At 40.7% G+C, this 25,343-nt stretch overlaps 1 non-coding gene across 1 annotated transcript; it reads left to right on the forward strand.

Annotated features, from left to right (window-relative positions):
• The first annotated feature begins 24,939 nt into the window (after positions 1-24,939).
• TRNAW-CCA (transfer RNA tryptophan (anticodon CCA)) lies at positions 24,940-25,011 on the forward strand. The gene has a single exon. It is a non-coding gene; the product is annotated as a tRNA-Trp (tRNA).
• The last annotated feature ends 332 nt before the right edge of the window (positions 25,012-25,343 follow it).

Genomic DNA, 25,343 nt, shown 5'->3' on the forward strand with positions numbered 1-25,343 from the left:
ACACCATGTTCATTAAGTCCATAAAGGCTACTGGGGCGTTGGTTAAACCAAACGACATGACTAGAAACTCATAGTGCATGTACCTCATTCGAAAGGCCATCTTCGATATGTCCTCGTCCTTGATCCTTAGCTGGTGATAACCAGATCGAAGATCAATCTTCAAGAACACCGTCTTACCCTACAGCTGATCGAACAAGTCGTCAATCCTTGGTAGGGGATACTTATTCTTGATAGTTAACTTGTTCAATTCCCGGTAGTCTATACACATTCTCAAAGTCTCGTCCTTCTTCTTCACAAAAAAAACTGGAGCACCCCATGGCGAGTAACTAGGCCTGATGAACCCCAAATCCAGAAGCTCCTGCAACTATATCTTTAATTCTTTCAGTTCTGTCGGTGCCCTCCTATTCGGTGCCCTTGACACTGGCTCCGTCCTTGGCGCCAACTCAATGACAAACTGAATCTCTCTACGCAGTGGCAACCCCGGTAAGTCCTCAGGAAACACATCCAAGAACTCCCAAACCAATCTGGTCTCTTTCGTTCCTGTTGGCGAAACCCTGGTGGTATCCACCACACTAGCTAGGAAACCTATACATCCTCCTTGTAATAGGCCCCTAGCTCTCAACTCTGAAATTCTGGGTGTGCGGGGTCCATGCACCGCTCCAACAAAGACAAAGGGATCCTCGCCCTCCGGCTCAAAGGTCACAAACCAGTCAATCCATACCTAAAATCATATCAAAGTCCTCCATACTCAACTCAATCAAATCTACTGACAACTCTCTACCATCAACTATCACTGGCAGTACTCTAATCCACCTCCTAGATACTACCAGTTCCCCTGTAGGCAAGATAGTCCCAAACCCTGAAGTACAATACTCACTAGGTCTACACAGTCTATCAATCACCTTACTAGAAACAAACGAATGTGTTGCACCAGAGTCAATCAATAAAGTAAAAGGAGAGCCAGCGCTGGAAAGCTGACCTGTCACTACCGAGGGACTAGCCTCGGCCTCCGCTTGCATCAAGGTAAACACTCGAGCTGGAGTCAAGCTGTCCACCTTCCCCGCATCTCCCTTCTTCACTATTGGGCAGTCTTTCTTGAGGTGTCCCACCACCCCGCACACGTAACAGGCCTTAGCTCGACATTCGCCCAGATGGCGTCTTCTGCACCTCGTGCACTCAGGATAAGTCCTCCATGTATCACCGCCTCCCTAACGGCCACCCTGAGTACCCCGACCTCTCTTATCATGACTAGGAGCAGTCGAAGCATCAGGGGTCTTCCTCTTTAAATCACTGGGGCCTCCGCCCCTACCAGAACCAGAATAGGGAGGCACCGCCCTGCGATCCTCCTATCTTGCTGCACTCTGCCTCCATATCTTATTCTCTGTTTCTTCAGTGGTGAGAGCCTTCTCTACAGCCTGGGCATAAGTTGTCACTCCAGGAACTGTTGTAATCCTCACATCTCGGACAATCATAGCATTAAGCCCTCTAATAAATCTTTCCTGCCTAGCTGCATCAGTAGGCACAAGGTCGGGTGCGAATTTCGCAAGTTTGTCAAACTTTAGGGCATATTCTGTAACTATCATACTACCCTGAACCAGCCCCACGAACTCATTTACCTTTGCTGCCCTGATGGCAACATTATAGTACTTCTGACTGAATAGGCCCTTGAATCCTTCCCAAGTCAAAGCAGTAACATCTCTGGTCTGTGATGCCACTTCCCACTAGATTCGGGCATCCTCTCTCAGCATAAATGTGGCACAAGCCACTCTGTCATGTCCCTCTACCCTCATAAAGTCCAAGATGGTAGTAATCATGGTCATCCATTGTTCAGCCTTCAGTGGTTCAGGTCCTCCCTCAAAGATCGGGGGCTGTTGTTTCCTGATCCGCTCGTACAACAACTCCCATCTGTTCCCAACCTCTACTGGATGTACAACTGGTACCACTGCAGGTGGCACAATAGGGGCAGCACTCCCTGATGGAGCCTGCTATCGCAGAATTCGAATCTGTTCATCTTGGTTCTGAAGTCGTGCTTGCATGTCAGCCATAAGCTGCGGCCAGTTCTCAGGGACTGGCGGAGGGGTCTGGCCCTGATCATCATCTCTAGTCTCAGACCTGGTGCCGGCTAGTCGTGTATATTTTCTTGGACGCATAATTATCCAAGTCAATCTACAATCAATGACTCGGCAGTCAGACTATGATGACAGTGTAATAATCCATCCATGATCCACCATTAGAACCCCAAACATTCTCAGACAATCAAAATATATCAGTTCATCCAATTATCCAAATATTTTTATTCACATGCATAGCAGTGCTGATAAGCACGCCCCAATATCATCATGCAATAGTTAAGGACCAGGCCCTGTCAGTATCTCATGCTCCCTATTAATCAAACAGATATCAACAGTCATATTTCATTTAGATCATTTAAGCATATAATCATGTATACACAATTACCAAACCCTGAGTCAAGCTTGTCTTTCACGGCGAATGTACATGTCCAGCCATTCTTCAGGAACCCTTAAACCTAGGACGCTCTGATACCAAGTCGTAACACCCTGGATAGCCAAGACCGTTACAATGTGTGTTTATAAAGGTGCAAGACTTGCTAATCAAGTCATTTAATTAAAAACGTGTCACTGAAACTATAGTTGAACTAGGGTTAAAAGATTTTGGTCTCAAAAGATTCATTTCTTATAAATAAACATTTCCTTTACATGGGATCCCAAAAGTAGAAAAGATAAAAGATAGTCTACAAAATTTTAGGATGAAAATACAGTTATTAGCCACTCTAAGGCAAAACAGACAATTAAGCTTTTCTCGTTCTGTATCACTCCTCGGCCATGGCGGTCGATCAGCTGACTATATACATTCAGCCCCGAAGTTCTCCATCTCAGGACTGGTCCAACTTGTCCTTGCCTTTACCTGCACCATGTAGCACTCGTGAGCCAAGGCCCAGCAAGAAAACATAATAACAAAGCATAATCATGAAGCAATAACCAGATAATTCATACAGTATAAACAAGTACTCAACTGTTCAAACATTCATGTCATTCAAGTATTCAGCATACCAAGTACATCATTTCATATCACTAATCATTTCACATATGATAACCAGGGTTAACGCCCTTAGGCAATACCCTCCATTTATCCCACTGACTCTGGTTCGCTTAAATCGAGCTCAGTGAATATTAAGCTGTCCTCAGCTACCAGTGGCCGAGCCGCGCCCTGTGTGCAAGTATTATTTATGGCACCCTTAGGTCGTTTATCACATGTCCCATGGCATAATACCATCTATGATATCATACAGTTATAGAGAGCTCTTAGTCCCACCACAAACACATAACCGAGTGCAGTTTTCTTGCCTTTAGATTCACTAGCTTTGTTCAATTCAATCCTCAAGCACGATCCCGTCTGAGCCCTAGCGTACACCTAGTCATGGTCACAAGTTAGAATCAACTCAAAACTTCAATTCCAAAATCTAGCCTCGGGACCAATCCCGAGCCCTCGGGAAGCTCTAATTTCACCGAACAGGGTGGTGGAATCAAACCCAGAGCCCCCGGGCAAAAACCCTAAGAAATAACCCAAAAACCCCTTTATGGGAACAGGGTAACGCTACAGCGCCCTAAGGTGGGCGCTACAGCGCTACAAACAAAGCTTTCAGGCTCCCAGATGCCCAAGCCTAACGCTGTAGAGCCCTAAGGCTAGCGCTACAACACTAGTCACAACCAGACACTACCTAGTTTTTTCCTCTTCGAATTTCCTCGAGCCAAACCTTTCCCAAACTCAATCAAACCTCAACAAAATTTCAAAACAAACCTCCCAAAATCCTCAACTCATCCCAGTAGTCCCAACCACACAAAACTCAATCACATGCACCCCAAATCAAGGAAATCATCATAGCTGAACCTAGAGCCCAAAAACTCAACAAGGAGAACCACTGAAACCACATAATTCAAGTGACCAAAATTAGAACTTCTTACCTTAAACAGAGAAGTTCAACCTTAGGCTATCCTCCACTCTTCCCTAGCTTTCACTCCTCAAAGCTTCAGCCTCAATTTCCTAGAATTCCCACCAAAACTCAGCTCAAAATCCATATCTACTTTAAGAACCAGAAATTGAAAAACAACCTTAAACCTTACCTCAAATGGATAGTTAAACCAATGACCCTAGCCTTAACCTCCTGCCCAGACTCTCCCTGAGTTACAGCTCCAAATTCCTTCAAGAGATGAGGAAGAAACTTAAACCGAAAGGAAAAAGAAATTACTCCTATTTTCCTTCTTTCTTTTTCTTCTTCTTTTCTTTTCCTTCAGCTTCCTTCAAATTCTAGACTTTCCACTAAGGCATAAAGCAGACTTAACTCTTATCCCTTATAAGCCAAATGACCATAATACCTGCCCATTAAATTTAAGCCCTTAATCCTTCCAAGGGCATTCTGGTCATTTATTCCCAATTCCCGCTAATTCCTTGAGTGTCTCTAATATTTACCGCTTACTTCCCGACACCTAACTAATTACCAACTATATTCCTCAATATCAAAATAAACTCCAATATATTCTCTAAATTCCCATAAATACCCCCAGGCTCGCCCCGAGCCGGGTATAAATCCCCGCTGTGACTTTTTCGCTAAACCGCTCACTAAGATCGCCTCGAGTCACAGATTGCAAATATATCCACATAATAATGTTATCTCACCAATTTACCACAAATATATACATTTATGCCCTCAGCGGGCCAAAATTACGAATATGCCCTTCTAACCTTGTCAGGGCCTACATGCATACTAATACACATAGCCATGCATCACATATATTCAAATACTCATATAACATGCTTTTAATCACTTAATTCACATATAATCCAGTTATGCCCTCCCAGCACACTAATCAAGGCCCTTAAACCTTGTTAGTGAATTTGGGTCGTTACAAAAAGGTTGCACATTCGTGTATTATACCATGCATCTCACAAAATACATTAAATTCAATGGAAAATTATTCACCGCCCCTATCGCTTCTAATAACTCTTATTTTCTTTTCCAATTGATTTTCAACTCCAATTTTATTCTTAAGCAAGTATAAATATGTGAATCTAGAACAATCACCAGTAAAGGTAATAAAATACCTATGTCCTCCTCTAGTAATTATTCCAATCAATTCACACAGATCACTATGTATAAAATCTAACAAGTTAGTTTTACTTTCAACACTAGGAAAAGGTCTATTTACCATCTTGGATTTAACACATAATTCATATTTATCATGCTTAACATCTTTTCATACAATTAAACCATATTTGCTAACTCTTTCAATTGTAGTAATTCCTATATGAGCAAGTCTATTATGCCACAGAGTAATAAAATAAAAACCTAGCTCATAAAAGGTAGATGAGCATTGTAATGCCCCAAATTTCCTAAAAAGGTTTAGGACCTTGATTAGGAGGCCGAGAGGGCCATAATTAATTTATTATGGTATTTAATGATTATATGCATGTTTATGTGAATTATATTATTATATGATGGTGAATGCATGCATGTGGGCTCATATTTTAATTGCAAGGGCATTTTGGTAATTTAGCCGTTGGGGGCGTGGTTGTGTAATTTCATGCATATGGGTGAATTATAATTTTACCACATCATATGTGGATTGGTTCGAGCCATTCGGCATGAGACGATCATGGGAATGTAAGTGTATGGTCTAGTCATAACGGGCTTAAGTTCGGGGCTCGGGGTGAATCTCGGAGTCACTTTGATGATTAGAACATTACCAGGAATTAAAGGGTAGTGGGATATGATTTATTGGTATTTGAGAATATTGAGATTAGCGGGAATTGGAGAGCGTTAATTATAATTAACGATATAGGTTGGAAAGGACAATCTTACCCTTGGGAGTGTTTAGAAGCTTTTATTTGCCTAGGGGCAAAATAGTCTTTTCACCCCCAAGATATATATCAGCCTTTGGGGTTTAGAAGGCTGTGGAATTGTTAGAAAATAGAGCAACATCAATCTCCTCTCCCTCCTCACCCGTACACCATTTCCCTTCTTTCTCCCTTTGGCATTTCGAGAGCCAACTTGAGGTAAAAAGCTAGGAAATCAAGGTTTGGGCTTAGGGACTTGACTCAGCTATTGAAGGGGATTGAAAACCAAGCTTGAGGTATGGAAATTCAGCCATGAAAGTCTGGTTATACTCTGTTTTCTTTTAAGTTTCAGCTTGTGATTTCTTGGTGGTTAGTTGGAATTAATGGAAGTTTGGTTGGTGTCTAACTTGGGTTTTGATAAGGGTGAGTTGTGGATAATGTTTAGTGGTTGAATTGGGTGTTAGGTTGAGGTTTGGGACTGGTTTGAAGGTTTGGTTTCGAGGGAAACGCAGGGGAAGGAAATCTGACTGTTGCTGGTTTGCGTAATGTGTCGCGGCCTGGCTATGGCGTACCGCGGCCTGAGTGTGCTTCTCGGCAAGTTTTTGCCTCTGTCTGAGGGTGAGCCATGGCATGGCTATGGTGAGCCGCGGCCCATCAGGGCAAATTTGGCCAGAAATAGGTTTTTGACTTGGGGATGCTAGCTTAAGGCCTCGGGGTCGATCCTACTACCCGGTTAAGTGTGGATTGATGTTCCGGAGGCTAGTTATTGGTTTGGAAACCTTTGCTTTCATTTTCATTGATGAATCCTATATTTTGTTGGTTATGACTAGGTGACCGCTAAAGGACTAGAAGTTGATCGTTCTCAAGGGTCATTTCTTTTATTAATTCTTGCTCGAACCCAAGGTAAGAAAACTACACCCCATATGTGACATGCATGGCTGTGATTGATGCATGTTGGATGTTGAATGTGAACATTGATAGCATAGTGTATGCTTGGCAGCTTTGCCCATTTGCATATGGTTATTATTGAGGCATGCTGGATGACTAAGTGTGATGCATGTGATGCACGAGAAACATGTGATTAGGGCATGCCATGAACGATGAATATGAGATTGGTCAGAGCTTGAGTCTCTGTGTTTGTGCATGATCGTAATTATGCTAGCAACTATTCAGTAAGCATGCTGAATGCCCTATTCTTGGATAATTGGCATATGATACACATTGATAGCATTGCTTACCTGTGCATGGAACTGACTAACTAGTCAGATTTGGCAAAGGTGTTAGTATCAACTGTAAAGTTGTGACTCACTAGTCAAGTTCGGCAGTGGTACTGGGCACTGGTCACATTGCGCTGACTCACTAGTCAGAACGGCCTTAGCGTGTATCACGCAAGCCGTCAAAGATTAGATCTAATCGACTATCAACATTGAATGACTCAAAGAGCATTAATGTCAGACCGACCTCAAGGGTCGATGAACATTATAAGCGCTTGAAGGTTAGAGGCTTATCCAACAACCACCCTTCCATTTGAATTAGTGACTTGCTTGCCAGTCACTCAGTATGGTTTACCAGAACCTATTGAAGGTTAGAGGCTTACCCAACAGCCACCCTTCCATTTGAATTAGTGACTCGCCTGCCAGTCACTCAGCATGGTTTATCGGAACCTCAAGTGTTGCGACACTCATCTGATTAGGATTGACTTGATAGTCCTCCAATCAGAAGGCCAGGATTTCTTATCCTGGATACCCCAGCATTTGTTGGAATTCATTTGCATGCTGAATAGAGCTATGATTTCTAGCCATGCCAGATATGATTTGATATCGTGATATGACTGTTTATAAGCATATGAGTTTTCTTGCTGGGCTTCGGCTCACGGGTGCTTTGTGGTGCAGGTAAAGGCAAAAGAAAGCTGGACAATCCTTGAGTTGGAGAGCTTAGGTGATGACATGTACATATGCAGCTGCTCGACCAATACTTGGGCGAGGTTTGAAAGTGGAACTAGGGCTGAACCCTGTTTTGCCGCTTAGAACGGCCTGTTATAAACACTTTCTTGTAATAAACTCTGAAATTATATTTTTGGGATCCCAATGTATACAGTAAACGTTCTAGGGAAATGTTATATCTTAACCAAAGTTTTTAACCCCTAAACTGCTAATTATACTTAGTTACACGTTTATGGCTAAACGACTCGTTTAGCGGGTTTAGCACTGTTTGCAATGTGCACTGTAGCAGTCCCTAGAGTTGGGGCGTTACAATTTTGGTATCAGAGCATGCCATGGTTTATGTGTTCCTGAAGACGAGCTGGGCATGTACACTCATCACTGAAGATAGCTTCACTTAAGGAATGGTAACTTTTTTTGTAGTTATGTGTTTAGCTGCTTAAATAGATTGTGAATGCTTTACCTGCACATTGCATTAGGGAGCATGAGATTCTGATAGAGCTTGGCTCTTGACTATTTGATTATATGCTCTGTGAACATATTTATGAATATGATCATTTGATTACCTGCTCCATGATTACATAATTGTGATATTTGCATGCTTGAGTTGAGGCATGGTGTGAATGTTGGAAGAGCAGGGATTTTGATTGATGTATGAATGCCATGGAATTGTTTATAGCACTACCGTGATTTGTGAATGTGGTGTGGTAAGATTGATCCCGTGGGGGAAAACTCATGATATGCTCATCGTGTTTAATGGGTCAAGTTATTGACTGCGGAGCAGGTTTATAGCCAAGGCAGATATGAAGCCTGGTGGTGGTTATACAGAGGCTGGGAGTTTCAGCCAGGGGTTGAGTTCTTCATCTGCCCCTCAGGGTTTTCAACAAATAGTCACAGATTTGCAATCAAGATTGCAGAGGCATGAGGAAGAGATCAGGTGTTTGAGGCAACAGCAGAATCTATTGGGGAGCACCTCTTCCTATGTTGTGCCAGGTGTTGCACCAGGTTTGGCTCAGCCTAGGGTTGAGAGCAGATGGGAATTTCTCTGTGGAAGATTCCAGAAGTATTACCCTCCTGTTTTTTAGGGAGGCCTAGATCCATTTAGAGCTGAGCAATGGATGGGCATGATTAGTTCCATTCTTGACAGTATGGGGCTGGTAGGTCACGATAGGGTGATCTGTGCAACATTTGTACTGCGGGATGATTCCCGAACGTGGTGGGAAGTGATATCCCAGACACAAGACACAGCTGTGATGGACTGGAAAGAATTTAGGCAGTTGTTTAATGAAAAGTATTAATGTGATGTGGCCAAGACTGCCAACAAGAATGAGTTTCTGAATCTTGTTCAGGGAAAGGCATCAGTAACCGAGTATGTTAACAGATTTAGTGGGTTGACCAAGTTTGCTTTAGACGTGGTACCCATAGATATAGCTCGGAAGGAAAATTTTGTTCAAGGATTGAATCCTGGAATAGCTCAGGGCATTAGAGTTGCCCCAGTGCATGAAGTCTCTACCTATGCTCAGGTGGTAGAGAGGGCTCTTGCTGTTGAGAGCATCAGAGATGAGGAAAAGAGTGCCATGGAGCATGGAGCTCAGATAGTGGTATCTCCATTTATTGGAGCGAGCAAGAAGAAAAGCTAGAAGACTGATATAGTATGCACCTGGTGCAAGAGGCGTCATCTGGGAGAATGCCGAGCAAAAGCATGTTTCTTATGTGACATGGTTGGGCATTTCAAAAAGGATTGCCCAAGGCTAAGAGAGCTTGAGCAAAAGAGGATAGACAGCCCGATTCCAACTCGAGTGTTTATTCCAGAACAGTCAGAGTCTGAGACTGAGATTAGCTCCTCAGGAGTGGCAGGTCAGTTTTCTAGTTTTTATTTATGAGTTGTGCTTATTGGTTTTGGTACCATGCTGTTCCTTTGTTTGTTGCATATAAAGAGGCATAAAGTGGATATGCTGATCACATGGTCATGTTGCGAAGGGAAAATGATGCTGTATTGGTGACTTAAGAAATAAGTTGGGTTATGGAAATGACTCATCAGTGATATTGATAAAGCTGGTTATGACTGGCTTGGGTGTGATCTGAGAATAGAAAGCCTTGAGGCAGTTGGCGTTGTGCATAGCTTTGGTATGGTGATGACGTCTATATAGAGAGCTAGAGTTTTATGGCAGAGAGATGCATAGAACTCTTAACTAGTGTGGTGGATACCACTTAGTTTGTGTGAGTGGGATCAGGACAGGTTGGACTAGTCTGTGAGTTCCTGAATGTGTTTTCAGGGGATTAGCCGGGATTTCTGTAATATAAAGAGATAAAATGGTGGTTTGATTAGTGCCAAGGATAGAGTTGAATTGAGGGCATTGTATTGAATGGCTTAGTAGGGTTGTAAGAACTCGAGGCTTAGATACTGAGTGAGAAGGAATTCTCAAGAGTTAAACTTTGATCTGGTTAGTACCAGTTAGGGATCAGGGGAAAAGGATGTGCAAAGGCTGTGTTTTTATCAGATAAGAGCACTAGGAAATGCTGTATTATATTTCAAGGATTTGATTAATGTCAAATTGCTTTGATGAATTAGATGAACAGAGCTTTCAAGGGATTACTTGAATAGGGGTTTGTGATCGTCTAGGACGATGGTATTGTGGTGTATTCTCTGTGGAAATTTGACACCTTAGAAGGCAGGAGTGTCCTTGGATGGGCGTGATATTATATGTGATTTGTAGAAAGAATTCTGAGTTTCTGCATTTTAATATCTCTTCATAATATTTCCTTCTTAGGTTGTAATCTAATATTAACTGCATTTTAATATCTCTTCATAATTATTCTTGAGACGCGGTTATTAAGGATAAGATATGACACATTATCATATGTAACCCTCCTTGAGCCTATAAATACACATGAAATAGCTCAAGGAATGGAGGCTGAGATTCATTTTAGCTTTTTTACTTAAGATTGAGAGAAAACGAGCTAAGGTGAGTGGTTACCATCTGAATGTATTACGCCTAAGGTTTGTGAAACTCAGGAACCCTAGTTCTTTGATCACAACTTTAGGATTCTATAATAACAATATCACAAAGTGGACGTAGGTCATTACCAATCACTGGGGCCGAACCACTATAATTCTTGGTGTTTTTTCCTTTCCATTAGATTATCTTTTCAAGCATCGTGCTATTTCCTGTCGTATATTTTGTTATGCCCTGGATAGCCAAGACCGCTACACTGTGTATTTATAAAGGTGCAGGACTTGCTAACCAAGTCATTTAGTTAAAATATGTCACTAACCATGAGTGTGCTAGGGTTAAAAAGGGTTTTGGTCTCAAAAGATACATTTTATATAATTAAACAGTTTTACACATGGGATCCCAAAAAGAAACAATGTTTAAAAGTTGGTTTACAGAATCTCCAAAATACAGACAACCATCAGCCATTCTAAGGCAAAACAGACGTTTCTGGTTCCCCTGTTCTTGCTTTCTCCTCAACCGTGGCGGCAGAGCAGCTGGTCATGTACATTCAGCTCGTAGAGCTCTCCTAGTCAAGGCTGATCGAGTTTTCCCTTGCCTTTACCTGCACCACGTAGCACTTGTGAGCCAAGGCCCAACAAGAAAACATAATATGCATCACAAACAACAATAACAGATGAATAATCCTTTGAACATGAACAAACACTCAATACTCATATTAACCACATAGCACGTATTCAGAATCAAAGATACAACTAAGCATTAATAACAATCAAGTTACATGATAAGTAGGGCTGACAACTTAGGCCGCACCCTCTGTTTACCCCACTGACTTTGGCCCGCTTAAACCAAGCTCAGTGCATAATAAGCTGTCCTCGGCTACCAGTGGCCGAGCCGCGCCCTGTGCGCTAGTTTAACCTTGGCACTCTTAGGCCGTTGGTTTACTATTTACATGGCATAATACCATCCTTTCAAAGCATACATATTAGGGAACCCTTAGTCCCATTACAATTACACAACCGGGTGCAGTTTTCTTACCTTTAATTTCTACGTTCACTAACTACGAGCGACGTCCCTCGAGCACGATCCATTTCCCAAGCCCTAGCTTTAACACCTAGTCAAAACCAAGGTAAAGGATTCCATTAATATTCAAATAAAGGTTTTCGGGTACAATACTAGCTCTGGGACATCAAATTCCACCAAGCACGGTGGTGAAATTGATCCTGAGCACCCTAGGTTAAATTCCTGCACTTAAAATCCCCAAAAGATCAGAACTGCACCTAAGGGTTGCGGCCCTTGAAACCTAGCCGCGGCCTGCCCCTAAAACAGAGCCCAAGCCCCCCAGTAAGCAGACACGCACCGCGGCACTCTCCTTTGGCCGAGCCTCCCTGGCTCTCTTGCTTCATAAGGACGCAGCGCTCTAAAACAGAGCCGCGGCCCTACCCTTCGTGCCCAGAAAAGCCACCATTTATAGCATCCTAACCTCATTCAAAACCATCCCAAAGCACCCTAATTCAAAACCCATTAATCACAAAACTTTTAACATGATTCTAACAGCATAATCCAACAGAAATCCAGCTTAAAAACCTACTAAAATTCCATTTTGATTTCTGAAATCCAGCAACTCAAAACTCCAAAACCAGTCATGCAAAACTCAAATTTTAACTTCTAAATTATGAATTGAAGCTTACCTCCTTCGCTGAACCATTTCCTTGACAACCTCTGAGTTAAAACCCAAGCACACAGCTTCAATTCAGCCCTTAAACATCAAAATCATAAACACCTTAATATTCAGCCAAAAACTCAGAGTTCTAGCACCCAAAAACATAACTCAACTCTTACCTTAATCTTGGTTGAGTGACCCTTAGTCTGAACTAGGCTAAACCTTCATGAATTCAGCTCAAATACATAATTTTCCAGTTGAGTTTCCCTTAGTTTCCAGTGGTTTCTTGAAAGAGAAAAGAGAAGAAAGAGAAGGAAGAGAAGAGCTGAGAAGGTCTGTTTGTGTGTTTATTCTTCTACTTTTCATTAACTTAGTCTAATCTTAGCCAGTTAAGTCAATCCCAAGGCTCGGGGTACCGGAAACGTCCCCAAGGGCAAAACAGTAGATTTCTCCAATACTCCCGTCTAAGCTTCCTATCCCCAAATATATCTCCATATATTTATTTCCATAACCCGATAGTCTAAATAATTACCCGATACCTAAAATACCCCTGACTTATCCAAAGTCAAATATTAAGCCCCGTTGTGACTTTTCCCGTTATCTAGCTCCCTAGGATCGTCTCAAGTCGCACACTGCAAATCTACCCACATAATAATGTGGTTCTCAAAAATATAACATTTAACCACATTTACATTCATATAATCATACAAGCATGCTTACATATAATCATGCATTAAATCAATAAATTCACACCTAAGCCAATTATGCCTTCCCAGCGCACTAATCAAGGCCCTTAAGCCATATTAGTGATTTTGGGTCGTTACATATTTGACTCTGTGTCGTTGGATAATTTGAGGGTCAACATTCTGGTGCTTTCGTCGAGAGCTTGTGAAAGAATCCAATGGCGAAAATTTCCAAGAAGACCGGACAGGCCGCCGACGCTTCATCATCCTAGCCTCCTCCCCCAAATGTGGCTGAGGATGAACCACATTTGGAGTTTGATGAGGAGGAGTTAGATTCTGAAACCTTGAAGGCAACACTGGGGGTGTTGCAGGATGAGTTGGCCAATCTGAGGGCCAATCAAGAGAATGTTGTAGAGATAATGGCGTCGCAGAAAAGAGAAATAGAACGCCAATGTTAGAAGCTGAGCGAGCGGTAGGTTGAGATGGATCGTCGACAGAGGGATGCCATGGCCGCCCTTGAAGCAGCCATCTAGCAGGCTAGGAATCAGACTGCGTCAGCCTCCCAGCCAGACCAGCCACCAAACGGGCCACCTCAAAGGGGTCCCAATCCTATTCCTCCACTCCAGCCAGTAAGCCCTCAAAGGCCGGAGTAGCCGCCTGTGGCTCAGGATGATGTCCCACCTAGGGATACTGAGAAGCAGCCTCCATCTTAGGCTGGTCGAGGCAATACCCCGCGCCCGAGGCAGAATAGGGCCAGGCAACCGCCCCACAATCCTAGACGCCCAGGGGATGAAAATCCAAATCTACCGAGCAGGGGGCAGCATCCTTCCGCCAATAGGAGGAACTCCGAGACAGGCTCTACGGTCAGGGGCCCCCCACAGCATAACAATGCATGGGGACCCACCGACTAGCACAAGCCTCCCCTTAACGCTCGGGAAATGCCAGCCCAAGGAGGCAACAAGGTGAATAGCTGGTCGCACCATAGTCAGCCACAATTCAGAGATGGACATGACTACAATGAGGCCGAGTATGAAGCATTACTCGCTGGATTGCGGTTAGCCAAAGATATGAATATAAAAGCGCTCAACATCTATAGTGATTCTCAGCTGGTGGTGAATCAAGTCACAGGAGAGTACCAGGCGCGAGGTTTAAAGATGGTTGCCTATCTGAACAAAACGAAGGATCTATTGGCTATCTGAACAAAACGAAGGATCTATTGGCTTAGTTCGACAAATATAGTCTCCAGCAAGTGTCTCGTGATCAGAATTCCAACGTGGACGCTTTGGCAAAATTAGCAAGTGCGAAGGATGCTGATACTCTGAACATAGTGCTAGTGGAACGACTATCCGTACCAAGCATCCAAACAACAGAGACCACTCTGGTGATCCAGATGGCGGATACATGGATGGCACCATATGTAGAGTATCTAACAAATAGTGTGTTACCAATGGACAGAAACAAAGCCAGTACCTTTCAGTGGCAAGCTGCTAGGTATATCCTGGTCGATGGAATCCTGTACCGAAGGGGATACTCAATGCCACTCCTCAGATGTATTACAAAAGAGAAAGCCAGAGAATTTATGAAAGAGGTGCACGAAGGTTTTTGTGGAGACCACGCTGGGGGCAGAGTTTGTCAAAAAATATCCTAAGGCAAGGATATTTCTGGTCAATGATGAATGAAGACTCAATGGAATTCGTGCAAAGTGTGATAAATGCCAGAGGTTCTCCAAAATCCCACGAGTAGCCCCCAATGAGCTTAAATAGATGCAAAGCCCTTGGCCATTTGCAGTTTGGGGGATCGACCTTATCGGATCTTTACCCACGGGAAAAGGCAGTGTCAAATATGCTGTGGTTGCCATCGACTATTTCACCAAATAGGTCGAAGCTGAACTGCTTGCGACCATAAAGACCAAGAAGGTGCTGGATTTTGTGATCAAAAACATCATTTTTCATTATGGATTGCCAAGGAAGATTGTCTCGGATAATGGCACCCAATTTGATAGTGATTTATTCACGGACTTCTGCAAGCGACACGGTATTATCAAAAGCTTCTCTTTTAGTTGCTCATCCCCAGGCAAATGGACAAGTTGAAGCAGTTAACAAAATTCTGAAGGATACACTGAAGAAAAGGCTAGAAGAAGCTAAGGGGGCGTGGCCAGAACAATTGCCTGAAGTACTCTGGTCGTACAGAACTTCCCACCGAACAGCAACAGGTCATACTCCATTCTCTTTGGCTTATGGTTATGAAGATATGTTGCCTGCTGAGTTAGAACCACTTCGCTTCACCGAATAACGTACGATCAAGATTTGAACAGCCAGCTGTTAATGGAATCCCTGGACTCAATCGATGAGAAACGTGAACAAGCCCAACTCTGAGTAGATGAGAACCAGCAGAAGGTTGCCCAGTATTTCAATTCTAAAGTGTGAGAAAGAAAGTTCAATGTTGGAGATCTTGTACTCCAAATAGTTTTTCTAAACACCCGCGACCAAGCTGCTGGAGTACTCGGACCCAATTGGGAAGGCCCATACCAGATTGAAGAAGTCCTTCACCCAGCACCTATAAACTTGCACGCTTAAACGGAGATCTCATTCCTCGCTATTGGAATGGGGAACACCTGTGCAAGTATTACCAATAAACAATTCTTCTTAAAGAATTGGCTTGTATTAATTTTACTTTTTACAAGTTTTGAAAAAGGGTTGGTCATCTTATGTGACCGATCGCTTATAAGTGTAAGATCTTATTGATCACTCATACAGTCATGTTTCGACCATATATTACGAGAAATATAAGGGACTGTGCACAGCCAGTCATTTCTCGGCAATTATTGTATTTATTACAAGTATTTGCTCATTACGTGTGTTGCTTTGCTGTATTATAATTCTAATTATATTGTTACGAGCAGTAATGTTCGAACAGGTTCTGGTCAAGGCAAGTGACCAAGGACCTAAACCTCCTCGATCACTTGAGGGGCATATAAGGTACAAGTAAGCAAAGCATATCATTAAAAGGTATGTAAACACATGAGCAAAATAAGTGAAAGCATGCTAGGGTACTTAGAGTATTTTTCAAAATTTTGTTATTTTGTTAAATCAAACCAAAGTGCTATGCTAAGTTCAGTAATGCGAACAGATATTATAATAAAATAAAAAGATGTTATAGTATCAAAAACGAATTACTTTACACCACAAGCAGAGCTGCTCGGATGTAATTGTCTGATTAAAAGGAAAATAGCTGCCCATGCAGCAATAAAAATTAGTCTTTACATCACGACCAGTAAGTCGCGTAATTAAAAGATTTAAAGATAAACAAGGCAAAAGACTAAGAGGCTGGAGGATCCTGGGGGGTGTCCTGGTCGACGACATCTCTAGCGTCATTGTCCACCCCGTCCATGCCAGTTGCCAAGGACATTTCGGGCGAGGCAGGTACCCTTGCCCTCTCCTCTTCTGCCAGTCGAGCCACACAGCGGGCTATCTCAGCTTTCCTTGCACGCTCGGGAAGGTAGCTGAAGTCCACCCCTTGGTTGTGTTTCCAGAAGTCATACAAACACTTACTTGTGGCACTCTTGTACCTTTCCAAATTGCTGGCATTGGCTTTCTCAAGCTTCTCGATCCGACCCTCCAAGGTTGTAGTCTCCTATCTGCTCGAGATCAACTCCTGCTCGAGCTATTTGGCCTCGCGGTAGTTAATGCGGTTAGAATATTTGAACTGGTCCCTCTACTCGACGACTTTATCCAGAGAATTTTTCTTCTCCTTCAACTCCCCAGCAAATTTGTTCTTCTCCTCGAGCATCGCCACAAGCTGTTCAGCATATTTCGCTTCAGCAGCTTTGAGTTCGTCAGCATGTTGTTGCTCCAAGGATTTAGACTGCTTGGTGACAGTACCCGAGCGTAGCCAACCGGCGGTAAGGGTTAGAAATGCTTGCGGTCAGAGCAAAGATTAGATTGATTGTAAAGTATACAAGAAGTCATCTCCACAGGAAAATATAACTTACACTGGCAAATTCATTTAAAGCGCGGGTTAGGATCTGGTCAACATCCATTGTCTCAGTCGCAGCCATCGCCTCTCGGTAGCGGTCGTGCTTCACAATTTTTGCAAACATGTCTTTGACCGATCTGAAGGCACGACTTGTTATGTCGTCCCCGGTGGAAGTAGGACCAGCCTGCTGAATCTGGTCAATTGGGGCTGCTGGAGATGGAGTCGACCCGGCAGGAGCAGGGGGTGTCTGCTGCTCGTGAGGAGAAGGGGGTGGTGTTGCATTGGCTGAGGGTCTGTCCTCTGGGAGGCCTACAGTGTGAGGCTTCTTAGCCTGAGGCATTTTACTGCTTTCCCCAGGATGCCTCTTGCTTGCTTTCTTTTTGCTCGAGGGAGCTGCGGGAGCATCAGGGGCACTGTATATGTCGAACACGCACTCAGATTCCATATCTGAAACAGAAGCAAACATTCTAGCAGTGAGACAATATAAACAATTAAGTATGTTATGTCAGGAAAATAAACTGAAAAAATTGTAAGTGAAATACTCGAGCTATCATTACTGGTTGCTACATTATAAACTCTACTAGTCTTATACTCACTCTCTGGCATGAAGAAGGATGAATCTAAATTTGGAGCGTACTTAAAATTGCCATCCCCGTCAAATAAGAGACAAGGAATTGGCAAGCTATCTAAAAGCGAGAGATCAGTATCGTTCTCATCCGAAGATTCGTTGAGGGGCTCGAGGGGTTCGGTGGCTTTCTTTTTCCCTTTTCCCTTTGGGGCAGGGGGAGCGGCAGCCCGCAGGGTGCTGGAAGGTTCCCTGATTATTACTCCGGTGGCCCTCCTCGGAGGAGTTTGTTCCACGTTCGGGTGCTGCTCAGGAACTTCTCCGCCAGTAGCACTCCCCGCTGTTGACTCCCTCATGTTCTGATGAGGGGCCAAAAGGCCGACCAGCCAAAAGTTAGCCTCTGTGACCAGATGTTTGACGCTTTTATCCATGTCAGTAATACTGCCAAGAGGGCTGATCTCAACTCCATGTCTGGAGTGGGGTCTGTTGTTTTTTATTGATCAAATCAGAGATTATACGCAGCGGAACAAGAATCAAATTGTTAATTTAATCCCATAAGATTTCTAGATCTACTTCTTCACATGCATATATATATTGAATCAAGGACATGAATAGAAAAATTACCTCAGGTCCTTCCTTGCTGCTATCTTTTTGTATGGCTAAATCCTTGAGATCTCACACCAAGATCTTCCAAAATGTTCTCAGCACACAAAGAACGAGTGTGGGCTCGCTATACAAAATAACAGGAAAAATCTATTTATCAGATGTTCTCAACACATGAGATCTGAAAAAGGACAGTGACTTTTGTATGTATCACTATTCTCTTTCTCTGAGAGAGATTTCTAGATATTTTTCTATCCCTGAAAAGTTACGCTCTGAAAAACGGATATCCTATATTTAATATATCCAATATATTAAAATAAAATCTTAGTTATTTTAAACAATTTGAAAATAACTAATCAGTTATCAAATTTTTGTTTAAATAATAATATTTTAATCATATTACAATATTTTATTATTTATTTAATATTTAAATAACTAAAATTATAGAACCAAGAAACTGCTCAGTCTCTTATGCATGTAGCACAGTGACTGTGCACTATGCTACACGTGTACCACATGCCAGTGATGGCATGTGATTTTTCCTAATTTTTATTGTTATTTAAATACCAAAAATCCCCAAAAATAAATTAATTCAAAATTAATTATATTTTTTTTAAATCAAATAATTAATTAATTACACATAATTATGTTTGATATATAGAAAAATATTTTACTTATCACATAAGTCCTTTTTGCCCATTTTTTTTGTATTTACCTTTGTCAGTGTTTGTTTGAGCCATTTCGGGGACCATGGACCTATAACATTAAGCTCCAATAAATTGAAACTAAATAATTAAACTCTTTAATTATAATAGTTAATTTATTAATTCTGATATTACTCCACTATAAATTCAAAATTGCACTATTTATGTTATAGATATACTTTTACAGAAATCTTTTCTTAAGTCGTCCATTGATATAACCATCTCACAATAATTCAACCCTCTAATTAATTAGTTCATAAATTAGAATGGAAGAATTACCATTTTACCTTTCTAATTTACTTCTTATTCCTTAAGTACCATTAATTCATGTTGCAAAATTTTTGCTATGCAAGTGCACACAGTCGCAATTTGTAATAATATGGTAAAAACCAAGTATCGTCCTCAAGGACTGATTTATCAATTACCAATCAATCAATTTTTTTAATTCTATTTGATTAAACAATTTCAAAGATTTCAAACAAAGAAGAATACTAACGAAGCACAATGAAAATTCAAACAAAATATCAGAGAGAATGAAATTAGGACAAATATGATCCTCTGTTTTCCACCCTTTTATTTCCTAGTGCAAGAATTATATTCCCTTCTCCCTATTCAAGAACAGGTTGGAAAAACAATTCATAATCTGGTTAAGATTTACAAAATCCAATCTAAATGACAACTTCCTATATTTCTATGGTAAAGTTGAATCATGAAGAAGGCATTAAACACGCAACTCAGAAAAATAGGCAAACAATTTAGATACCTTCGTTCTAAATTGAGTTTGCATCCAAACAATCAAAGCATATCAAATTTCACTTTTCAGATTTCAATTTGATTCGTGAAATAACATTTAGAGGTGATCAATCAATAATTGCACAAGTAACACGGATTGTAAGGAATTGAAAGAGATGAAGAAGAACATGAATTCTGCATTAATCCATAAAAAGGGTTTCCAAAAGATTAACATAATAGCCCTAAAGGAGAAATTAGCCCATAATATTCATTCTAGCAATCATAGAATTCAATTACAAACATAAAAAAATTGAAGATAGATGATGAAAAACACAAGAATGGATCCTCCAATGGTATTCTCCACTCTCAGTCGTCGTCTCTCTCTTCAGACCCCTTCCAGTCGCAAACTATGTTTTTCAAAAATCCCTACCAAGTTCCGAGTGAAAGGATCGAATTGCCCATCAAAAAGTGATCAGATATGTGAAAATCGCGTCATCAGCGTTGTAGCGCTGGTATTGTAGCGCTATAGCGCTAAAGTCAGAAACAGAATGAAAAGAAATCTGGGCACCAGCGCTGTAGCGCCCTTATCGTAGCGCTGTAGCGCTAAAGTCAGAGCCGAACTTCCTGAAAACTGCGTCCAAGCGCCGTAGCGCTGTTGTTGTAGCACTGAAGCGCTAAAGTCAGGAACGTCAACTCTTCAGAAATCCTTCCTAGCGCTACGGCGCTCCCTTAGTAGCGCTGTAGCGCTACTTACAGAACCCAAAAGTCCACAAATCCGTCCCAATTTTGTTCCACTTTCACTCCTTTTCACTATTTGTATCACTTTAGCATTAATCACCCTGAAACATGAACAAACGAACATAATTCCGAAATAAATAATCCTAACTAATGAAAAATAGCCTAAAAACTTAGACCATAAATGAGCCTAAAACTCGTTTATCAATTCACTAGTGAATAATTAATCTATAATCTAATTATAGATTTAAGCTCAAAATCATTCAATTCCAAAATTAACCCTTAAGGGAACTAATATACGATCTGTTAGGTAAGATTAGATTCTGTATTGTTGATACATGTTCCCAGCCATCCATGATATTAAATCTCCAAAACAAAAGTCATTAGCCTCATTCTTTGAAGAGACCTTAACGAATGAATCAAAAGATTTAATAAACATGAACAAGAGTTCATGAACACTCAGAATTTAGGTTGATCTATAAATGATCATCAGTTATGATATGAATTACAAGTCTTTATTGTTAAATGGTTTTTGGATAAAGACTTTAATTCATATCGGTCCTTGTCATATATAATCATATTATATAAAGCACCTTTACCAAGATGTCTTACCACATCAATAATCTGAATCTAGATTACTTGTATCATTATGATACTCAGTAAACCGTACTTACAACTCCAATTAAAGAATTCCATAACTTTAATTTGTTTTTGTTGACTAGTTTTTTTCATTCATGTGATCTTAATTCTCTCGTACTAATGCAAGATCACATCATCAATAATGAATATGGAATTTTTCTAATATTTACAAAATTATTCAAACAATAATTTCACAATCTAAATATAACAATAATAATAAACCATTGTATTTATTTACTCACAAAAAAGCAAATGTCTTTACATGCTTTTAGGACACACTCCTAACAGGGTCTGGTCGTAGCCATGGGCCTGAAAAGCTTTAAAAGATTAACAACTAGTGATACAAAGGCTTTACCTCCTTGAGCAAAGGCCAGATTGTTCGCGATCATGTCGGTCATAAGGAAATACTCTTGCTGGTACCTCCCCACATTCGATATGTGAGTGGTCCAGTCAAGAAGGTGCGCCCAGTCTCCTAGTGACAAAAGTGAAAGAACCCCGTACCTTCTTGGTTGGGGTTGGATTTGATGTCGAACAAATAGTTAACCTCATGAGGAGTTGGCACAGGCCATTTTCTGTGGTTGTAAAGGATATAGAGTATTGCAAGCATTCTATACCCATTGGGAGTTATTTGGAAAGGGGCGACTCCGAAATAGTTGGCCACCCCTTGGAAGATTGAATGAAGAGGCAAGGTAGTCCTTGCCTCAATATGGTATCTCGACCAGGCGCTGAAGGCACCTCCGGGCAGGTTCGCCCATTGCTCTTGGTTGGGTCGAACTAATGTCACCCCCGTGAGTCCATATTTCTTGATGTAGTTGGCGATAATCCTGATCGTCACTCAGCTTTCAGAGACAACATGCTATTCAACATCTGGTTGAATGGCATTTCAGGGCTGATCATGAGCTTGGATATTGGGGTCAGGGATATTTTCTGCTCGACCACTAGTCGAGGGAACTTCGGCCCGAGGAGCAGGCTGTTTTAAGGATTGGGAGTTTTCTTTTTGTGGGTCGTAGTTTTTGCTCGAGCCATATTTTGGATAAGGACGAATGGAGTGTTTGAAGTGGCACGAGAAAAGGGAATGTCAGGTATTAGCGATGATGGTTGCTCCTCGTTCTCAAGTAGCTGAGCCAATAAGTCATCGTCGATAGGTCTTTCTCCTCCCCACAGATCTTGCATGAAATCTGCGAACAGAGAAAGGAGGAGATAAAACGCACAGCTTAAAAGCTTGTGTTGAAAGTTGGAATAGCGTTGCTCGCGTATACGACCAGCAGCATTCTAACAGAAACACTAAGTTCTATACGAGCAGTTTGAAAAATAGATTAAAAAGCAGAAGTAATAAATTTTTTGGCAAAAAGCTTTTTCGACTCCGAAGGGGCGGGAAAAACCCAGTTTTTCACCTAGCTTAAAAATCGAATTTTTACTTCGATTTTACGCCCTAAATCTACAATCTCGACTACCAAATTGGCTCATAACTCATACGAAACAATATTTCACTACCCTATTAATCATTTGTCAACATGCAAATGATCCCCGTATATTTTCGACCAAGAACATAAAGGAGTTCAGAGATAAAAACACATATAAGGCAGTTTCGAATAGCAACTAAAAGGACAAAAAAGTTCATAAAACTTACTTAGGTAAAGATTGAAGTCCAGAGATGAGAGCTATCGGGCGTCCGAGTATAGATGTCTGAAAGTTTCTGGGCTCTGGGGCGCGAGTTCTTCAGTGTTATTCAAGAAGGCAAAGGCAAGTAAAAGGTAAAAATGTTAACTTGAGGATTATTTATGAAGACCAAGGCACGATAAAAGAGGCAATCACGAGTTACTTTTTTCTAAGTATGGGGAAGTGGAATAGACGTCAGACACACTTTTGGGAAACTGAAAGGACCTGATTAGATAAGATTGGTCACATTTTTCGAGAAGACATGGGCGGTTCTGACAGATTTCGTGGGGTATACGAAAGGTTAGTTTCCTAAGTTTACTTATTGTTGGTCACAATAAATAAACTTGGGGGGCAAATGTTTACCCAAAAAGGTCATTGATGACGTGGCAAGGATTACTTACACATAGATTGATACGTGGCAGAATTAAAAGGCAGAGGTGTTGTTCGGCTATCGACCAGAGGCACTCCTCCTTGTCGGTGTTAATGTTTGTCACGACCAGGCTGGTCGTGAAGCCCGATTTATTTCCTTCTTAGGCTGTAATCTAATATTAACTGCATTTTAATATCTCTTCATAATTATTCTTGATACGCGGTTATTAAGGATAAGATATGACACGTTATCATATATAACCCTCCTTGAGCCTATAAATACACATGAAATAGCTCAAGGAATGGAGGCTGGGATTCATTTTAGCTTTTTTACTTAAGATTGAGAGAAAATGAGCTAAGGTGAGTGGTTTCCATCTGATTGTATTACGCCTAAGGTTTGTGAAACTCAGGCACCCTAGTTCTTTGATTACAACTTTAGGATTCTATAATAACAATATCACAAAGTGGACGTAGGTCATTACCAATTACTGGGGCCGAACCACTATAATTCTTGGTGTTTTTTTGTTTCCATTAAATTATCTTTTCAAGCGTCATGCTATTTCCTGTCGTATATTTGATTTCGTGTCGTTGGCTAATTTGAGGGTCAACAGAAGATAAATTAATATTTTACTTGGTCAATCACTTTGCTCACATGTTTTATTTTCTTGATTATTGATTAATATAAACTTCTATTGAATATCGAACATATAGCTAATCATATTTAAAGTGACGTAATCACAGTGGAATATAAATATGATTATATGTTCAAACATAAGTTAGTCCTAAGATTAGATAGTGTACAGGATTTACACTGACTTGTCAATCTACGATATGATCTACTTACACATTGTAGTGTTATGTTCGTTCCAGAACATTAGCAAAATAGATAAGACCGGATGTATTTGTTACATTGGACTAGACCGATATTGACAGTAGATAGGATAAGTAAACATGTCGTTATTATCTATTCTAGTCATATCATATAGTTGCACCACAAGTCAAGTCAATCTCAATTCTGAGTGGTTAGTATTCTAACTGATTGTATTATTTGAGTTCTTTGACTTGTTCGTTACTAGCTTACCCTACAGACTAGCCGATACTTACATCTTGGGAACTCGGTAGACTAGCCGATACTTAAATAAAAAAAATTTTAATTTTTTTATGACAGTGTACATTGTTGTCATTTAAAGACATCCTGCAAATTTTCAAAAAATTTCGAATAGTTTACAGTGCCGAAAACAAGGTTCAAACAGTTGAATTTTACACGCACATACAAAAAATAGACATGCGTGCAACAACCTTGTTTTTGGCACCGTAAACTATTCGAAATTTTTTGAAAATTTGCAGGATGTCGTAAATGACAACAATGTACACTATCATAAAAAAAAAAAAAAATTAATTATTTAAGTAGCGAAATAGTACTCTGGTTGCACCGAAGGGGTGCCTATATATATAAATATATAGGCCATGGGAAGCCAAGACTAAACAAAATACAACCCCAGACTAACCACCCAAAACTAACTAAACTCAGTAGAAAATGATTGTATTTCTGTTAATGTTTGATCCGCCATTGCCACCACATTCTTTTTGGAAACTTTTACACTTCTTCTGAACCTTTCCTCCCTTGAGTAGTAGTTATTCTAGGGAAAAAGACGACTGTCATTATGGTCTGGCAAGGCCTTAATATAATATAATTTACCATCAATTCCTTTAGAAGAAGCTTTCGACACTGTGTACAGAAATAATGAATTAAAGACAAATACGGGAACTTCAGATTAAAAAAAAAAAAAAGTATGGGAACGTCTAGAAGAAATAAATAACAGAATTAAAATAAATACTTATAAATAGAAAATGTAACAAAAAGTGGATCCGTGGCGCAATGGTAGCGCGTCTGACTCCAGATCAGAAGGTTGCGTGTTCGATTCACGTCGGGTTCAAAGTCCTCCTTTTATTGAATCATCTTTAAATATTTTTTTCTTCTCCCACTTGTATTATTATTATAATCGAACCTCACATGCTCAGTAATGAAGAAGAAACAAAGATTTTGAGTTAACAAATAAAAAACAGATTTGTTGCACTTCTACATAATTAATTATTTTTGTACAGAAAGACAACACATCTAAATTAAACATAATTACTTAATTATTCGAAAAGTTATTAGACAAAATCTTAGAAGTACTTTATTAATTGACCACAACAAGAACATATATACATATGAAGCAGTCAAACACATTTTTCTTACTAACACTTCATAAAACTCAAAATTATA

Source organism: Humulus lupulus, chromosome 3 (genome assembly GCF_963169125.1).
Source record: "Humulus lupulus chromosome 3, drHumLupu1.1, whole genome shotgun sequence".
In the NCBI taxonomy this organism is placed as follows: Eukaryota; Viridiplantae; Streptophyta; class Magnoliopsida; order Rosales; family Cannabaceae; genus Humulus; species Humulus lupulus.